This window comes from Lactuca virosa, chromosome 3 (assembly GCF_052849685.1).
Source record: "Lactuca virosa cultivar CGN04683 chromosome 3, Lactuca_virosa_CGN04683_v6, whole genome shotgun sequence".
In the NCBI taxonomy this organism is placed as follows: domain Eukaryota; kingdom Viridiplantae; phylum Streptophyta; class Magnoliopsida; order Asterales; family Asteraceae; genus Lactuca; species Lactuca virosa.
Genome location: NC_136428.1, coordinates 77,307,644 through 77,324,391, shown reverse-complemented (window position 1 = coordinate 77,324,391; position 16,748 = coordinate 77,307,644). Strand labels below are relative to the sequence as shown.

The window sequence follows — 16,748 nt, the reverse complement described above, 5'->3', positions numbered from 1 at the left end:
TTAATAGTCTGACTATTATTATTATTATACAAGCGTTAAATAACACCCAATATATAAATAATAATAGCCCAAATAATTATTTTAAGGACCTAATAACATTACTATAATTATTTAAAAGTTATATTAAAAATTTCGTAGGCGTACCTTACTTACAGCGGGTTTTTCTCAAAACCGGACTTCGCTGGAGCAGCGTTTCCGAGCCGAAAGGTTCTTTTATCGGGACTCCGGGAGCCTCGGGACTTCCTTCGGGTGCTAGGGGGTTTACCTAGACTTTAGGGGCTCAAGGGAGCTTAGAGAGAGAGTTTAGAGAGAGAAAGTGGAAGAGGAAAGGTGTAAGAAATGAGAGAACCCGACACTTCTATTTATAGTGAGTTGGGGCATGTGGTGGCCTTCTGGTGGTGCCACTTGTCCAAATTCTGGTGGTGTCACATGTCCAATTTCTGGTGGTGCCATGTGTCCAATTTCTAGTGGTGCCACATGTCCAATTTCTGGTGGTGCCATGTCACCCAATATCGCGTATCGGCCTCCCGTCTTATAAAAATCATAACTCTCGCATACGAGCTCCGTTTTTGACGTTATTTATATCTACGCGAAGGCGGGAACGTAATCTACAACTTTCGTTTAGACTCCGTTGGCTAATTTTGAATTTATTTTAAAAGTTATATTTTTAACAGGCCGGGACAGGATTGGTCCGTTAAAAATTCATAACTTCTTCATCCGACGTCCTTTTTCGTCTGTCTTTTTATTGTTACGCCACAATTAAAGAGCTCTTCGATTCTCGTTTAGGTCGTGTCGGCTAAAAACTCGCTTTATCATAAATTCACTATTCACGCTTCCCGGTATCGTGCCGGTTCCGTCGTGAAACTTCGTCGGGTCATAACTTCTTCGTTATAACTCGGATTTCGGCGTTCTTTATATCTCTGGAATCCTTGTTTTGACCACTACAACTTTATGTAAAGATATCGGGCTTATCTCATATTTTAATTTTGACGCTTATTTTTATTCTTTATTAATTATACATTTATAATTAAATAATAAGCACATAAATTCACAAAATACTCAAATATTTCATTTTTATTACATCAAAAGAGTTACAATAGTTGACCTAGACTATTACATCGTCTAAAAATGCTTAGCCCCGAAACCCGGGCGTTACAATTCTCTCCCCCTTAGGATGATTCCGTCCCGGAATCATGCGTCAGCAAACAGATGCGGATAGCGACTCATCATGTCATCCTCTGTTTCCCAAGTGAGATTCGGCCCATTCGAATGTTTCCATCGGACTAGCACAAAGTCGACCATCTTGCGTCGTAACTTCTTAATCTTACGGTCAACAATTGCCTCGGGCTCTTCGATTAGCCTCTTATTCTCATCCATTCTTAACTCCGAGATCGGAATTATGTCGGGAACTTCTCCCGTGAATTTCCTCAGATAACATAAATGGAAGGTGTTATGAATACCATCGAGTTCTTCGGGCAATTCCAGCTTGTAAGCTTGGTTCCCAATCTTCTGAAGAACTTTGAACGGTCCAATAAACCTTGGACTCAGCTTTCCTCGTTTCCCGAATCGTATAAGTCCTTTCCACGGTGAGACTTTAAGCAAAACGGAATCCCCAACTTCGAAGGTCATCGGTCGTCTTTTCTTGTCAGCATAGCTCTTCTGACGATCCTGAGCTGCTAACATCCTTTCCTTTATCACCTTCAGTTTCTCAGCAGTCTCATGGATTATCTCGGGGCCCATAAACTGCTTTTCTCCAGCCTCAAGCCAACAAGAAGGCGTACGACACTTTTGTCCGTACAAAGCTTGATAAGGTGCCATCTTGATGCTCGAGTGGAAGCCGTTGTTGTAGGAAAATTCTACCAAAGGTAAGTGCTCATCCCAGTTACCTTGGAACTCGAGGGTACATGCTCTCAACATATCTTCAAGCGTTTGAATCGTTCTTTCACTCTGACCATCAGTCTGCGGATGGTAAGCTGTACTCAGACATAACTTCGTACCCAATTCCTCTTGTAGACTTCTCCAAAACCTTGACGTGAAACGACTATCACGATCCGATACAATTGTTAGAGGAACACCGTGAAGTCTCACAATTTCCTTCACGTAAGCATTTGCAAGCTTATCCATAGACCACCTTTCATTGGCAGCTATGAAGTGTGCACTCTTTGTGAAACGATCCACGACCACCCAAATCATGTCGTGACCGTTCTTCGTCCTGGGTAGTTTAGTCACAAAATCCATGGTGATGTCTTCCCATTTACCCATGGGTACAGGTAAGGGTTCTAAACTCCCATATGGTTTCTGATGTTGTGCCTTAACTCTTGCACAAGTTACACACTCGGCCACATATTTCGCAACGTCGAGCTTCATCGTCGGCCACCAGTAGTAGGGTTTTAGGTCCCTATACATTTTAGTGCTACCGGGATGAATCGAGTACATGGTCTTGTGAGCTTCTTCCATCAGAAGATCTCTTATTCCTCCAGTCTTAGGTACCCAAATCCGATCTTGGAATACCTTTAGTCCTTGACTGTTTGTACCGAACACTAATGTTTTTCCCAAACGTTCTTCTTTTCGGTCACTCTTCTCTGAAGCTTCTTCTTGAGCTTCCCTGATACTTTCCACAATGGTCGAGACAACTTCTATTCTTAACGCTCTTGGCCTTTTTCTTTCAAGGTTGACTTTTCGACTGAGAGCATCAGCGACAACGTTTGCTTTACCGGGGTGGTAAAGTATCTCACACTCATAGTCCTTGAGTAATTCTAGCCAGCGTCGTTGTCTCATGTTCAATTCTTTCTGATTAAAGAGATATTGGAGACTCTTATGGTCGGTGAAAAGTTTGCACTTCGTACCATAGAGGTAATGCCTCCATATTTTTAGAGCGAAAACTACCGCCGCCAACTCCAAGTCATGAGTCGGGTAATTCTTTTCATGTTCCTTCAACTGTCGAGACGCATATGCGATCACCTTTTCTCTTTGGGTCAAAACACAACCCAACCCAATACCAGACGCATCGCTATAAACAACGAAGTCTTCAACTCCATTGGGTAGAGAAAGTATCGGTGCCTCGCATAGTTTCTTCTTTAGCTTCTCGAATGCTTCTTTATGCTTATCACTCCAAGCATAGGTAGTTCCTTTGTGGGTTAACGCTGTTAATGGACTAGCGATTGAAGAAAATCCTTGGATAAACCTTCGGTAATATCCGGCTAATCCCAAAAAGCTTCGGATCTCCGTGGGACTTTTTGGTTGTTCCCACTTCATTACCGCTTCAATCTTTGCTGGATCGACCATTATCCCCTCCTGGTTAACCACATGACCCAAGAATTGGACTTCTCGGATCCAAAAATCACACTTGGCGAATTTTGCATACAATTTCTCCTTCTTCAAGACTTCCAACACTTCTCGTAGATGCTGGCCATGCTCCTCTTGGCTTTTCGAGTAGATGAGAATGTCATCTATGAACACTATCACGGATTTATCGAGGAATGGTTTACAAACCCTGTTCATCAGATCCATGAATTCTGCTGGAGCATTAGTTAGTCCAAACGACATAACCAAGAACTCGTAGTGTCCATATCTCGTTCTGAACGCAGTCTTCTCAATATCTTGATCTCTCACCTTCAGTTGATGATATCCTGACCTAAGATCGATCTTTGAGAAATAACTTGAACCATGCAGTTGATCGAACAGGTCATCAATCCTTGGCAACGGATATCTATTCTTTATTGTTGCCTTGTTCAGCTCTCTGTAATCAATACACATTCTCATACTTCCATCTTTCTTTTTCACGAATAACACCGGAGCTCCCCAGGGTGATGAACTAGGTCTAATGAAACCTTTGTCCAATAACTCCTGAAGTTGCATCATCAGCTCCTTCATCTCCGTCGGTGCTAATCGGTAAGGTGCTTTTGCTATTGATGTCGTTCCTGGTAACAAGTCAATACGGAATTCTACTTGTCGATCAGGCGGTAATCCGAGAAGATCTTCGGGAAATACTTCCGGATAATCACACACGACAGGAATGCTCTGTATCACCTTCTTTTCCTTCTTAGCATCGATCACGAATGCTAAATATGATGTACATTCCTTGGTCAAACATTTTCTGGCTTTCATTAGAGAAATGATTCCAGAATTTACCCTGCGTTTGTCCCCATACACCATAAACGACTCTTTCCCAGGCGGGTTTACTTTTACGATCTTCTTTTTGCACAGTATTTCCGCATCATTGGTGCTAAGCCAATCCATTCCCAACACGATGTCGAAACCGTTAAGTTCGATAGGCAATAATTCCTCGTGAAACTTATTCCCGTTCAAATCAATTAAGATGTTTTTCATACGATGGCTAACAGGTACAAACTTGCCACTAGCAACTTCGACTAATAAGGCATTATCTAGTCTATCGACAGGCAAAGCTAGCTTTCTACCAAATTCATGCGAAATAAAGGAGTAGTTGGCTCCAGAATCAAATAAAATTTGGGCAGGCAATTTGTTTACGAGAAAGGTACCTGAAGCGACATCAGCTTCTTCCTTAGCAGCCTCCAGTGTCATCTGGAAGGCTCTAGCCTTCGGCTTTGGTGGAATGTTGGGTCTTCCTGCTTCCTTCTTCTTCGGGCAGTCCCTCGAAATGTGCCCCTCCTCGTTGCACTCATAACAGACCTTCATAGTGAATGTGCATTCATTGGCATAGTGCCCAGGCTTCCCACATTTGAAACAAGTGACCCCTCCGTCGCACTTCCCAGAGTGCTTCTTCTTGCACTTGTCACACCACTTCACTTCGCCTCCTCCACCTCCTTTCGAACTAGACTTTGAGAATTTACCCTTTTTGCTGGACCCCGAGGGTCCGTCAAACTTCCTCTTCTCACCAACCTCTGACCTTTCCAGACCTTTCTCTCTGATCTGGGTCTCAACATTTCTGGCAGCCCAGATGGCGGCTTTCAACGTGGTTGCTTGCTTAACCATTGGACCATAGTCCGCTGGTAGTCCAAGGGCAAACTTATTGACCTTTGAGAGTTCTGTTGGAACTAGGTATGGGATAAGCTTCATTTTCTCCGTGAAACTTGCAGCGTATTCAGCAACGCTCATCTTTCCCTTCTTCAAATTCTGAAACTCGTTATTGATTTCCAGTAGGTCCTGCTCTGAGCAGTATTGCAGTTTCAGTTGTTCCACAAAATCTTCCCAAGACATTTTACTCGCTTCTCCCTTGGGCATAGAATCAGCTAACAGCTTCCACCAACTCAACACGCCAGATTTCAACAACGGGATCGCAAGAGCGGTCTTCTGCCTGTTGCTGCATTCACAACTTTCAAACATTGTCTCCATTTCGGAGATCCAATCCATAATTTGCACCGGCGTCAGGCTTCCGGATAGACACGGTGGCTTAGACGCCATAAAATCCTTGTATTTACATCCTCTTCCATCATTTCCTCCATTACGATTGCCTTGTCTAACAATTTGTGGGTTGTCTTGACCAACGGTACCACTAAAGTTTCCACCTTCCGATGGCCCTCCATTCACTTCGGGCTCTTCAACTTGGATTGAAAGTTCTTCACGATTTTGTCGAAGCAGACGTCTAGTTTCTTCCATCTGATTATCCAACATCGCCTGAATCATCAATTGTACACCAGCCATCGTTACTGGCTCAGGTGCTGCAGCTACAACATGTATTTGCTCAATTACAGGTGGTCGATTCCTGTTTTCGTTTGCGTTTCCAGCTCCACTGCGGGTTCTTGCCATTTTGATCTATACACCGAATAAGGTGAATTTAGATCTTTATTTAGGATAGACGTTTAAATCATCCTTATCTCTCCGAAACGTTTACATGTTAGTTATAATATCGTAGTTGTACGTTTAGAATCCTAAACACATAAGGTTTCCAGATCCGGTCGGCAACAGACCATAGATCCGAACAAATAACAGCATATAAGGCATAAATCATTTAGCACATAAAAGCATTTTAGGCACAATTCCTAAAATAAGCTAGTGCTCACACCTCACAATCATTGCTTAGCATTCTAAGTTTAAGTCTAGAAATCCTACAAATTCCTAGTTCGCTTAAACTAATGCTCTGATACCAACTGTGACATCCCCATTTTCACGGCCAGAAAAGACCGATTTTGTTTATGCTTGTTTGAAAATCAGAGTAACATTTTAAATAAAAGTGTTGCGGAATTTGTTCCCAAAATAAAATATGATAGAGATTTATCAAAAGCATTTCCAAGGAAATGTATTTCATTAAAAGACTCGGGATGTCATGTTCGATACAGATCAAAAGCATAAACAGTACAATATAAGCCTTACTACATTATTTCGTATTTACAGGCCTATATCCGTAATCCCTCATCCAAAACATCACATCTATGCTCGAGCGCCACTACCTGTAATACATGAAACTGAGTGGGTCAGGCTTGGGAGCCTGGTGAGCACATAGGGTTTTCAACCCACAATAAATAAGTTTATTAATTTCATCAATCAACAATAACCCGATTACCCGTTCCCGTTATCCTCACATTACGTCCCTAAAACACCTATCATAAGGGACCTAGACTAAGGATCAATATCGGGATGGACACTACTGCCAAGGGGTTTCCTCAGCAATAAATGTCCTAAAGGCAACCATGAGGGGGATGGAGTACACCGGTGAACACATCGTTCACAAACACCTACAGGTTGCGAGCCTGCTAGCGTTCCACTGGACTGTCTAGAAGAGTCTGTGGTCGTCATCCATACTCCGCTAGATGACAGAATCAACAACAACAACATCGAGGCCTCTCATCATTTTATCACACATCGTCTTATTACATCTACCCATGTTTTACCCCAACATTTCTTTTTTTGTAGATATAAAATACATATACAGTTTAAATTATTTAAAACATGTATAAAAATCTTTCATCAGTATAGGCAGCAAGTATTCAGATAATATGCACACATAACACGTAATTAATATAAAATACTTCATATCTATGTGTAAGATGAAAGTAACTATGCACTCACCTGATTAGGTGGTGACTCGGTACTCGAACAGCACTCCGTTATCTCAAAACAATTTTTCCTTGATCAAAACCTAGTATTAATATCACTAGTGTTTAGTTTTAACGTTAACCGCGACTAATTAATAGTCTGGCTATTATTATTATTATACAAGCGTTAAATAACACCCAATATATAAATAATAATAGCCCAAATAATTATTTTAAGGACCTAATAACATTACTATAATTATTTAAAAGTTATATTAAAAATTTCGTAGGCGTACCTTACTTACAGCGGGTTTTTCTCAAAACCGGACTTCGCTGGAGCAGCGTTTCCGAGCCGAAAGGTTCTTTTCTCGGGACTCCGGGAGCCTCGGGACTTCCTTCGGGTGCTAGGGGATTTACCTAGACTTTAGGGGCTCAAGGGAGCTTAGAGAGAGAGTTTAGAGAGAGAAAGTGGAAGAGGAAAGGTGTAAGAAATGAGAGAACCCGACACTTCTATTTATAGTGAGTTGGGGCATGTGGTGGCCTTCTGGTGGTGCCACTTGTCCAAATTCTGGTGGTGTCACATGTCCAATTTCTGGTGGTGCCATGTGTCCAATTTCTAGTGGTGCCACATGTCCAATTTCTGGTGGTGCCATGTCACCAAATATCGCGTATCGGTCTCCCGTCTTATAAAAATCACAACTCTCGCATACGAGCTCCGTTTTTGACGTTATTTATATCCACGCGAAGGCGGGAACGTAATCTACAACTTTCGTTTAGACTCCGTTGGCTAATTTTGAATTTATTTTAAAATTTATATTTTTAACAGGCCGGGACAGGATTGGTCCGTTAAAAATTCATAACTTCTTCATCCGACGTCCTTTTTCGTCTGTCTTTTTATTGTTACGCCACAATTTAAGAGCTCTTCGATTCTCGTTTAGGTCGTGTCGGCTAAAAACTCGCTTTATCATAAATTCACTATTCACGCTTCCCGGTATCGTGCCGGTTCCGTCGTGAAACTTCGTCGGGTCATAACTTCTTCGTTATAACTCGGATTTCGGCGTTCTTTATATCTCCGGAATCCTTGTTTTGACCACTACAACTTTATGTAAAGATATCGGGCTTATCTCATATTTTAATTTTGACGCTTATTTTTATTCTTTATTAATTATACATTTATAATTAAATAATAAGCACATAAATTCACAAAATACTCAAATATTTCATTTTTATTACATCAAAAGAGTTACAATAGTTGACCTAGACTATTACATCGTCTAAAAATGCTTAGCCCCGAAACCCGGGCGTTACACCTTCCCCCTCGGATCCAATTCACCCACCCAAAACATCACTCCGGTTCTAAGGCTGCTGAGACCGGACCCTCGCCCTGACTTCGGATTTTCCGTTTTTCACCCGGTTTTCGACCACTACTCCGTTTTAAGCCCGTTTTTCACTATTTTTGCGTGGGATTTTCACCCAAAATCATGTTTTAACATATAAACCCCATACTTCATGAATAATCACGTTTTTGAGTGTAAATCTTATCCAAGAAGAGTGGGTGAAGTACTTGAGGTGGAGTGTTGACTTTACTTTAGTTTATGACACAAGCAACCACCCACACCCACTCCATGACCATCCCACACCCCCCACCATACCTGGTCATTCATCGTCCTTTTCCCATCATTTCCCAACCCCATTCCTTGTCTAAGGCTGAAATCTATCCTCTCTCCTAACACACTCTCTCATTTTCTCATTCTTCCACCAAAGATTAAACACATTTTCTCTCTCAATTCTCTCACTAAAATTCGAGATTCAAGGGCCTTCTTCCAAGCTTTTCTTCCACTTTTGGTAAGTATATTCATCCTCCATATAATTATTTCACTTCCTTCTACTCAAATCATAGATATTTTACACAAACATCATCACATTCATGTTAGATCTTCGAGCCTTCAAGGCATCTTCTTAGTGTTCTTGAGTTGAACACTACCTTTCTCCATCATCCATCTACTGAAATCACTCAAGGTGAGTTCATACCCCTATCTTTTCATGTTTTTCTTAAGTTTTAAGGGGGGGAATACAAGTTAAACACCAAGAACACAACTAAACTCAATCAACAGCTTTCATCAGAAAAGTTTAACTCCATTCACGGACTGTTTTGGTCAACTTAAACATTTTATTTTTCAAAACCGTATTAGGTGCAAATAGTTCAGATTCATACCTTTAAAATGACTACTTGCACATCACCATACGATTTTTCTACGATTTATGGTGAGTTTTACAAAACTGCCTATCATTTCAAAAACGAATTCGGACCAGTCTGTGAATATGAACATTTTAACACAAGTTAAAGACCTCCAAAAATCATAATAAAAATTATGAACAAACTAGACACATTTTATGAACCCTCAGAATTTACGGATTCAGTTTTCGACTTCGTATGATTTTTCTAAAATAGCGCAGAACGATTAAAACTCGTTAACAGCTTATAACTTGCATAACACTTTGTAATATGTTGAGCAAAGTGTATAACCATAAGTTCTAAATATTGAATGTATTATCTTGTTAGTTTATCATCATAAACTGAAATTTAGTCATTTATGATAAGGTTTACTCATTCATTTCGAACACATATAATAAACTTCAATAAGTATAGTTTATGGATTTTACTACATGAAAAAAGTTTTACTCTCAAAACAAATGGGTTTTTCATATCCTACGTGATAAACTATAATAGTATTAGTTTAAGGATTTCATATCACTAATTTATTCAGAAAGGGTGATTTTAATTCCTCCACGGAAGAGGTTTTAATATCAAACTATGTGTAAACTAGTTAACTTAGGTTGTGAGGCAATTCTCTCCCCGTACGTTCGAGTACGGGATCCCAATTCCTGTAAGTTATAAGCAGAGTCTCTTGTAGGGAGAGCGTGATAATTGTGTATAGATCTATATTGGGATTGACACCCCACACCTCGCTGCTAGCTACAGCCAGACCGGCAGGTCTGCGGGTGACAAGAGTCATAGTATCTTAACGTCTGAAAAACGTTGTGCAGGTTATTTCTCGTCATAGTATGGTTATAGCGACTCACATAGGTAGTTAACAATCTTTCAAGTTTACATGGAAAATTCTACTTTGAAAAAGGGTTTTACTTCTAAACTAAACGAGTTTATGTCGATTTAAACTTGCATGAATTACTTTAAGTATGGAAAAATACTTGTTTACTCTCGGTCCTGGGATTTAGGACTACATAACTTTTATAAGGAAAATATTGGATTTTCTGGAAATCATACTCTATCGCTTTTACAAGGAAAACAGTTTCTTCCTCAAACAAAACTCTTATGAACTCACCAACTTAATTGTTGACACTTTTTCAAAACTACTTGTATTCTCAGGAAATCAGTGAAACAGGAAAACCAACAGCATTTTGAGGATGGGACGATAAATCGTCAAACAGTACATTTTGTCATCATAATGTAATTGATATTGAAACATGTAACTTATTCTATGGTGTAACCTTTTCAATTATATTTATGATGGTTGTATTTACTTTGAGCACTATTATACTCGTTGTTGTGATACTATACATGAAGTCCTCCACCCCCGGACGTTTCCGCCATCCTTGGTTTAGGGGTGTGACACTCATGGTTTCCTTTAGGACATCTATTGTTAAGGAAACCCATTTGCAGTAATGTCCGTCCCGATGAAAATCCTAGATTAGGTCTCTTGTAATAGTTGTTGTTTTAGGGACATAAAGTGAGGATAACGGGATTGGGTAATCGGGTTATTGTTGGTTGATGAACTAAATATAATTATTTATTGTGGGTTGAAAACCCTATATGCTCACCAGGCTCCCAAGCCTGACCCACTCAGTTTTTCTTTGTATTACAGGTAGTGGCACTAGAGCATAAGTTGGATGACATTGTCAAGATATTTTTGGATTATAGACCAGTAGTTATATGTAACTGTTGTAAGGTCTATTTTGTATTGTTTATGTTTTTGGTTTGTATCGAAACATGACATCCCGAGTTTTGATATATAATGAAAATACATTTCTTTAAGAAATGCTTTGATAAACTTTATTTTATCATGTTTTGTTTTGGGGACAAATTTCCGCAACTCTTTTAAATCAATGGATTTACTCTGAAATTATTTTAAAAACATAAATGAAACCGGTATTTTCTGGCCGTGATTTTGGGGATGTCACAAAATAGTTGCAACATATCATGCTTGTATATGAAATAAAGTTAGATAGATTCAAACAGAGGTTAATAATTTGAACGGTGGTTGTGTTCTTGATCAATCTTAATTAGAGACAAGGAGAAAATGAAACTGTAAAAAAATAGTTTTTGGAATTCCTAGTGGTTTGGTTTTATTTGGTGAGTTAGACTTGTATAATAAAGCATGAGATTTCTTTTTGACTTTACTTTTGTGAAATGAAACAAATTTAATGGAAAGGTAATCAGTTTTCTCCTGATCTGCATGCCATCTAAATCACATTTTTTGAACTACCGGTTAAATCAACAAAAGAATCAATCACTTTATAAAAGCTTTTAAATCCTGATTTGCATGCCATCAGTTTTTGTTTCAAGATTTCGAAAGTCATGCTTATTAACATGTTTTAAGTAAGTTATTACATGTTTTTACAGAAATGCATAGAAAAACGTCCGCACTTTACATGGTGATTTTGTATAATATTTTACAATGTGAAATGATTCATAAACTTTAAGAAAATTTCATCAAATAAAGTAGTTTGAACTTATATTACTAAACATTTTTTTTATTGATTCTAGTTACATTGGTCTTTAGACTTCAAGATTCCATATTGTTATGCCTTACCATTATCTTAGATTATTGACATATTGGGGATACATATGTAATCTGGAGAATATTGCATTAATATGATGTTAGTTTGATAATTGATATAGTGTTTAACATCGTACTCTTACAAATGGTCAGAACCCCACATGAACAAGATTGTATCTTCTAGTTTGTGAAGATATGTAAGTGTTTTTTTGTATGATGTACAAGTGGGTAATGCATTAGTGGTTTGGGATAGTGAGACTTCATCAATGAGATTGTCGGTGAACTTATGTCGACTAAAAGAATCAAGATGATAGCCATATTTTGAAAAGAGACAATTACAATTAAACATAGTTTTTGGTATTTTGGATAAATATGATATTTTGAAAGTTTATGAAGGGTATAAATGATATTTAAAAGACAAAATTGCAAGAATGGTCCCTGTGGTATGCATTTTTTTGGGGTTTCAGTCCAAACCTTGATTTTTTTGGATTCATGGTCCTTTTGGCATAGTTTGTACGTAAAATTGGTCCTCCGACTTAACTTCCGTTAAGTAGTTGCTGTTAACTCCCTCATGTGCCTCTCACATGAGGGTATATTTATCTTTTCACTTCTAAGAGACCATTTTTGCACCTAAAAAAATATATTTTTTTAAAAAAAAAAAAAAATTAATACATATTTATTTTATTTTAATAACTAAAAAATAAAAGATCTCTCTCGATTTTATAAAGTCAAAATCAAACCATGAATCTGATATTGAATCTCCATTTAGAACAAATAGGGAAAACCCATACAAAGAAAAAACCCAGAAGAAACTGTTAGCCCCCATCTCCATCGTGGTCCTCCTGCTCCGACACCCATTTTCTCGTTGAAACCACCTCCAACGCCACTATCATTTTAGCAGCGACGTCAATCTTCACCGTCATCTCCCTCGTTCTTCAACTTATCTCCTCACTAGTGCTTGTTAGAAAGAAGCGTGCTCCAATCTAATTGTATTGACTGGATTATGTTTGTAATTAACAGGAAAGCAGAGTAAGAAAGGTGATCGACTTCAAGTAGCAAGGGCTCAACAACATCGTGTCAAATTATCTCAAATCTAGGGTTCTAGAGCACCCAGCTATCGATGGAGGCGGAGATGGGTGGTGGTGTTGGTTGGAATATGAAGAGAGGAAGAAGATGATGATGTTCGTGAGGAAGAAGACGGGTGCACTCCAGGTGCTCGACCTTATGTCTAGCTTAGTCTTCGGTCCAATTCCTCCGTTAATTGGTTCTCTAAATCAACTCAATCTTCTAGGGCTGGCTTACGTCGGCGATGGGTGGCAGCGTGAACGACATCGAAGGTCGCAAACGGTGGTGGGTTGTTACAACCGGAAGCTCGCCGGTGTCATTGTCTTCGTCGGTAGAGTACGAATGACTGAGAGAGGTCACAAAGATAATGATGAGGTGGTGACATGGGTTTCACCCGTGAGAGAGAGAGGGGGGGGGGGGGGGGGGGGACTCACACGAACACCACCATGTATGCACATTGATTTGATTTTCATCCACCCAAGTCCCAACACCCACTCTTAATTTAGTTTATCCCCATGCATTGAATGCCACAGTATCCCAGAACGAAGAATTGAAAGAAACATGCATGCATCATTACCACTATCATTGCATTCCAAGACCAACAATCAACAGAGCATAATATGTTTTCAAAGAAATAATTCATACGACCATTTCATCAATGGACTCCATGTGCACAGGTACCGTTAATTATGATAAAAACTAGAAAAAAGAGTAGTCGCACCTGACATGGCTGCCGCCTGCTGTGAGGAGTATTTTCTCCCGCCACAAACTTTGCAAAGAAAAAGGTTTGTAGAAATTACGAGAGAAGATAAACAAGTTGAAGTGTTGAACCATACAGACCACTTTACCCACATATGGAGAGAGAGAGAGAGAGAGAGAGAGAGAGAGAGAGAGAGAGAGAGAGAGAGAGAGAGAGAGAGAGAGAGAGAGAGAGAGAGAGAGAGCTCTTTTATTTTTTAGTTATTAAAAATAAATAGGTATTAATTTTTTTTTTAAAAAAAGATATATTTTTTTAGGTGCAAAAATGATCCCTTAGAAGTGAAAAGACAAATATACCCTCATGTGAGAGGCACATGAGGGAGTTAACAGCAACTACTTAACGGAAGTTAAGTCGGGGGACCAATTTTACGTACAAACTATGCCAAAAGGACCATGAATCCAAAAAAATCAAGGTTTGGACTGAAACCCCAAAAAAATGCATACCACAGGGACCATTTTTGCAATTTTGTCTATTTAAAATTATATTTATAAGAGGGGTATTATAGTCAATTGATAAAAAATAAGAATTAAAAATGATTAAAAAATATTAAAGAAAAAGATTTGGGCAATTTTGATTTTTTGAAAGGTTAATAAGGATAAATGTGATATTTAGAAATTAGATTGGACAAATATGATATTTTGGTGCATTTTAGGTTTTGTTATTAGAGCGAGAGGAGACAAATATGATAGAGAAATTAAATTACCTCCTACTTTTTATGCATACAAATGTTTCTACCCAATAAAATTATGACAAGTGTCATCATTCCATATTTTTTTAACTAACTCATTAAAGCTGCTATACTAGGAATATATCAAATAAAATTAAATTGAATGGTGATTTGTCATAATTTTAGTGGGTATGAATAAGGGTCATGATTCTTCCACAGAGGGTTTTTATCCTTCCACTGAAAAAACAATAGATTGACAATTATACCCCTGGTTTTAATTTATAAATATTTAAGATAAGATATGGAAAGTTCCATTTTTTTCCAAACGGTGAAAGAGAGAAAGATCTTTTTTGTTTCCTCCGACGCTTCTCCTTCAGCTGGTGACGCTGTGAGTAGAGAAAGCAACTTTAATGCATTGGTAATTGGTTTGTGTTATAAAGTGATAATTTGTGTAATACTGAGTTAAGAGGTTGGTGAATATGTAGTAATATTTAAGGGTCTTCAAGGAAGGATCTATATAGCTGTTTGGGGACCTCTGAAGACGACCATCATTATTCATTAGTGATGATGAAGATGTTGTGGTTTGAATTCGGGATACAGAGATACATTTTCTTTGTCTAAGTTAATGCAGTTAACTTCTTAGCACAACCATCTAGAGAGTAATATTTGTAGAATTTTCAAAAAATCTCTGAACAAACTGTTATCTTATTCTTAGGGTATGTGAGTTTGGGAATTAAAAAAAGGATTGATGTATATGAATTATTCTGCTTTATTATTTTTCTCCAACTGTTGGATACAATCTTGGTGAAGAAGATGAATGGATGGACTTTGTAAAATATTGATATCCCAACCAAACAATATTATTGGAAATTATTCAACAGCGGTTATTGCATCGGAGATTTTTAAATGTTGAAGCTAGGCCTCCATGTCCACTATTAAAAGCATGAAATAGGTTCTAAGGTAAGGAAGGAGGAAACCGTTGTTTCATGGTACTATGGTAGGTAAGTAGTTTGGAAAGAAAAAAAAAATCTCTCTTAAATATTTATAAATTAAAACCAAGGGTATAATTGTCAATTTATTGTTTTTTCCAGTGGAAGAAGAAAAACCATCTGTATAAAAATCAGGACCCTATCAATAATTATAGAAATAAAAGGTAGGAGGTAATTTAATTTGGTGCATTTTAGGTTTTGTTATTAGAGCGAGAGGAGGAGCAAGTCATCCAGAAAGACGGAAGTATCCACTATTCCAGTATGGTGGAACCCTTAGAAGTCCAAAATATATATGAAACGTTATAAGAAAAATGATTTTCTAATAGAGCATGGTTGATAAACGTGTTAAAGAACATGGATCGTTTCATAAATGATCATGGCCCACCATATTTAATTTAATTGATTTCTATTCACATTTCTTCTCCATTGAGACCAATATTGGATAATGTTAATATTAATTTCTATATTTGATTTTATAGAAAACTAAGAAATTTAAAAACTTTCCTTTTGGTTTTCTTTTAATCATCCCTAAATTCTTAGTTCTTATAAATAATATATTTTGCTTTTGTTTTATTATTTAATATAAAAGCATAGGTTAGAATATAAATAAATAGGTGAGACCCATTTATAAACATTTGGAAATCTTTATAGATAGTATTTATAAAATGTAGAAGTTTATAGAGGGCGTGATTGTTTATTTAATATGTATATTAGCTTATTTGAGTTTGACATCTGTAATAAACATTTTTAAACCAACTCATTCTAGTATGGTACCACCAATAAACACTTTTTGATAAATATATTGTTTTTCTTTTATTTTTAACACTAAACCCTCTACCTAGAAATCCGTTTGAGTAATATTGTCTTGATTTGAAGATGAAAATGATACAAATGTTGCTTAGATGGTTAGTAAATCATGCATTTTTCTTAAATAAATCAATTATAAAATTGTTAATGCAAATAAAAAACAATGCCTAGCATGTTTAACAATTCAACATACATGCAAACTGAAATGAGGTCGATTTAATCATGACATCCTATATCTACATTAACATAATCACGAGAAAATACTCATATTCCAAGCATATAATCAAGTTTTTACCGTAAATGAGATTACACGCTTGCTATTCTAAGCATTAACTTATCATTAATTTCATAAACATTTATAAATTTGAGAAATTATTACAGTTCTTTAAAATATTAGCATACTAACTCTTGAATACTAAAATATACAATCATGAAAACTTATAACTTTAAAATAACATATAAACCACGAAAAGGAAAACTATACCGTGCATTGTTTTTCTCTTTTATGGCAAAACAAAGGTGTTACGAATGATAGATCTTTGACATGTTAATGAATTCACACGGGATTATAACAACAATCAATTATTTAAAAATAAGTAGTCAATGTTTACCACAATTTTATTTATTTATTTTATTTTATTTTTGTCAAAAGCAAATCAATGTATCAAAAACTTTAAAACTTACATTAGGCTACACGGTATGAGAGGG

The 16,748-nt window shown here is 37.5% G+C and overlaps 1 long non-coding RNA gene across 1 annotated transcript; it reads right to left on the bottom strand.

Annotated features, from left to right (window-relative positions):
• Window positions 1–5,643: 5,643 nt before the first annotated feature.
• LOC145162497 (uncharacterized) lies at window positions 5,644–7,384 on the bottom strand. The gene is made up of 3 exons (XR_013739145.1): window positions 7,250–7,384; window positions 6,988–7,057; window positions 5,644–5,733 (listed from the first exon to the last, which is right to left on the bottom strand). It is a non-coding gene; the product is annotated as an uncharacterized LOC145162497 (long non-coding RNA).
• Window positions 7,385–16,748: the final 9,364 nt, after the last annotated feature.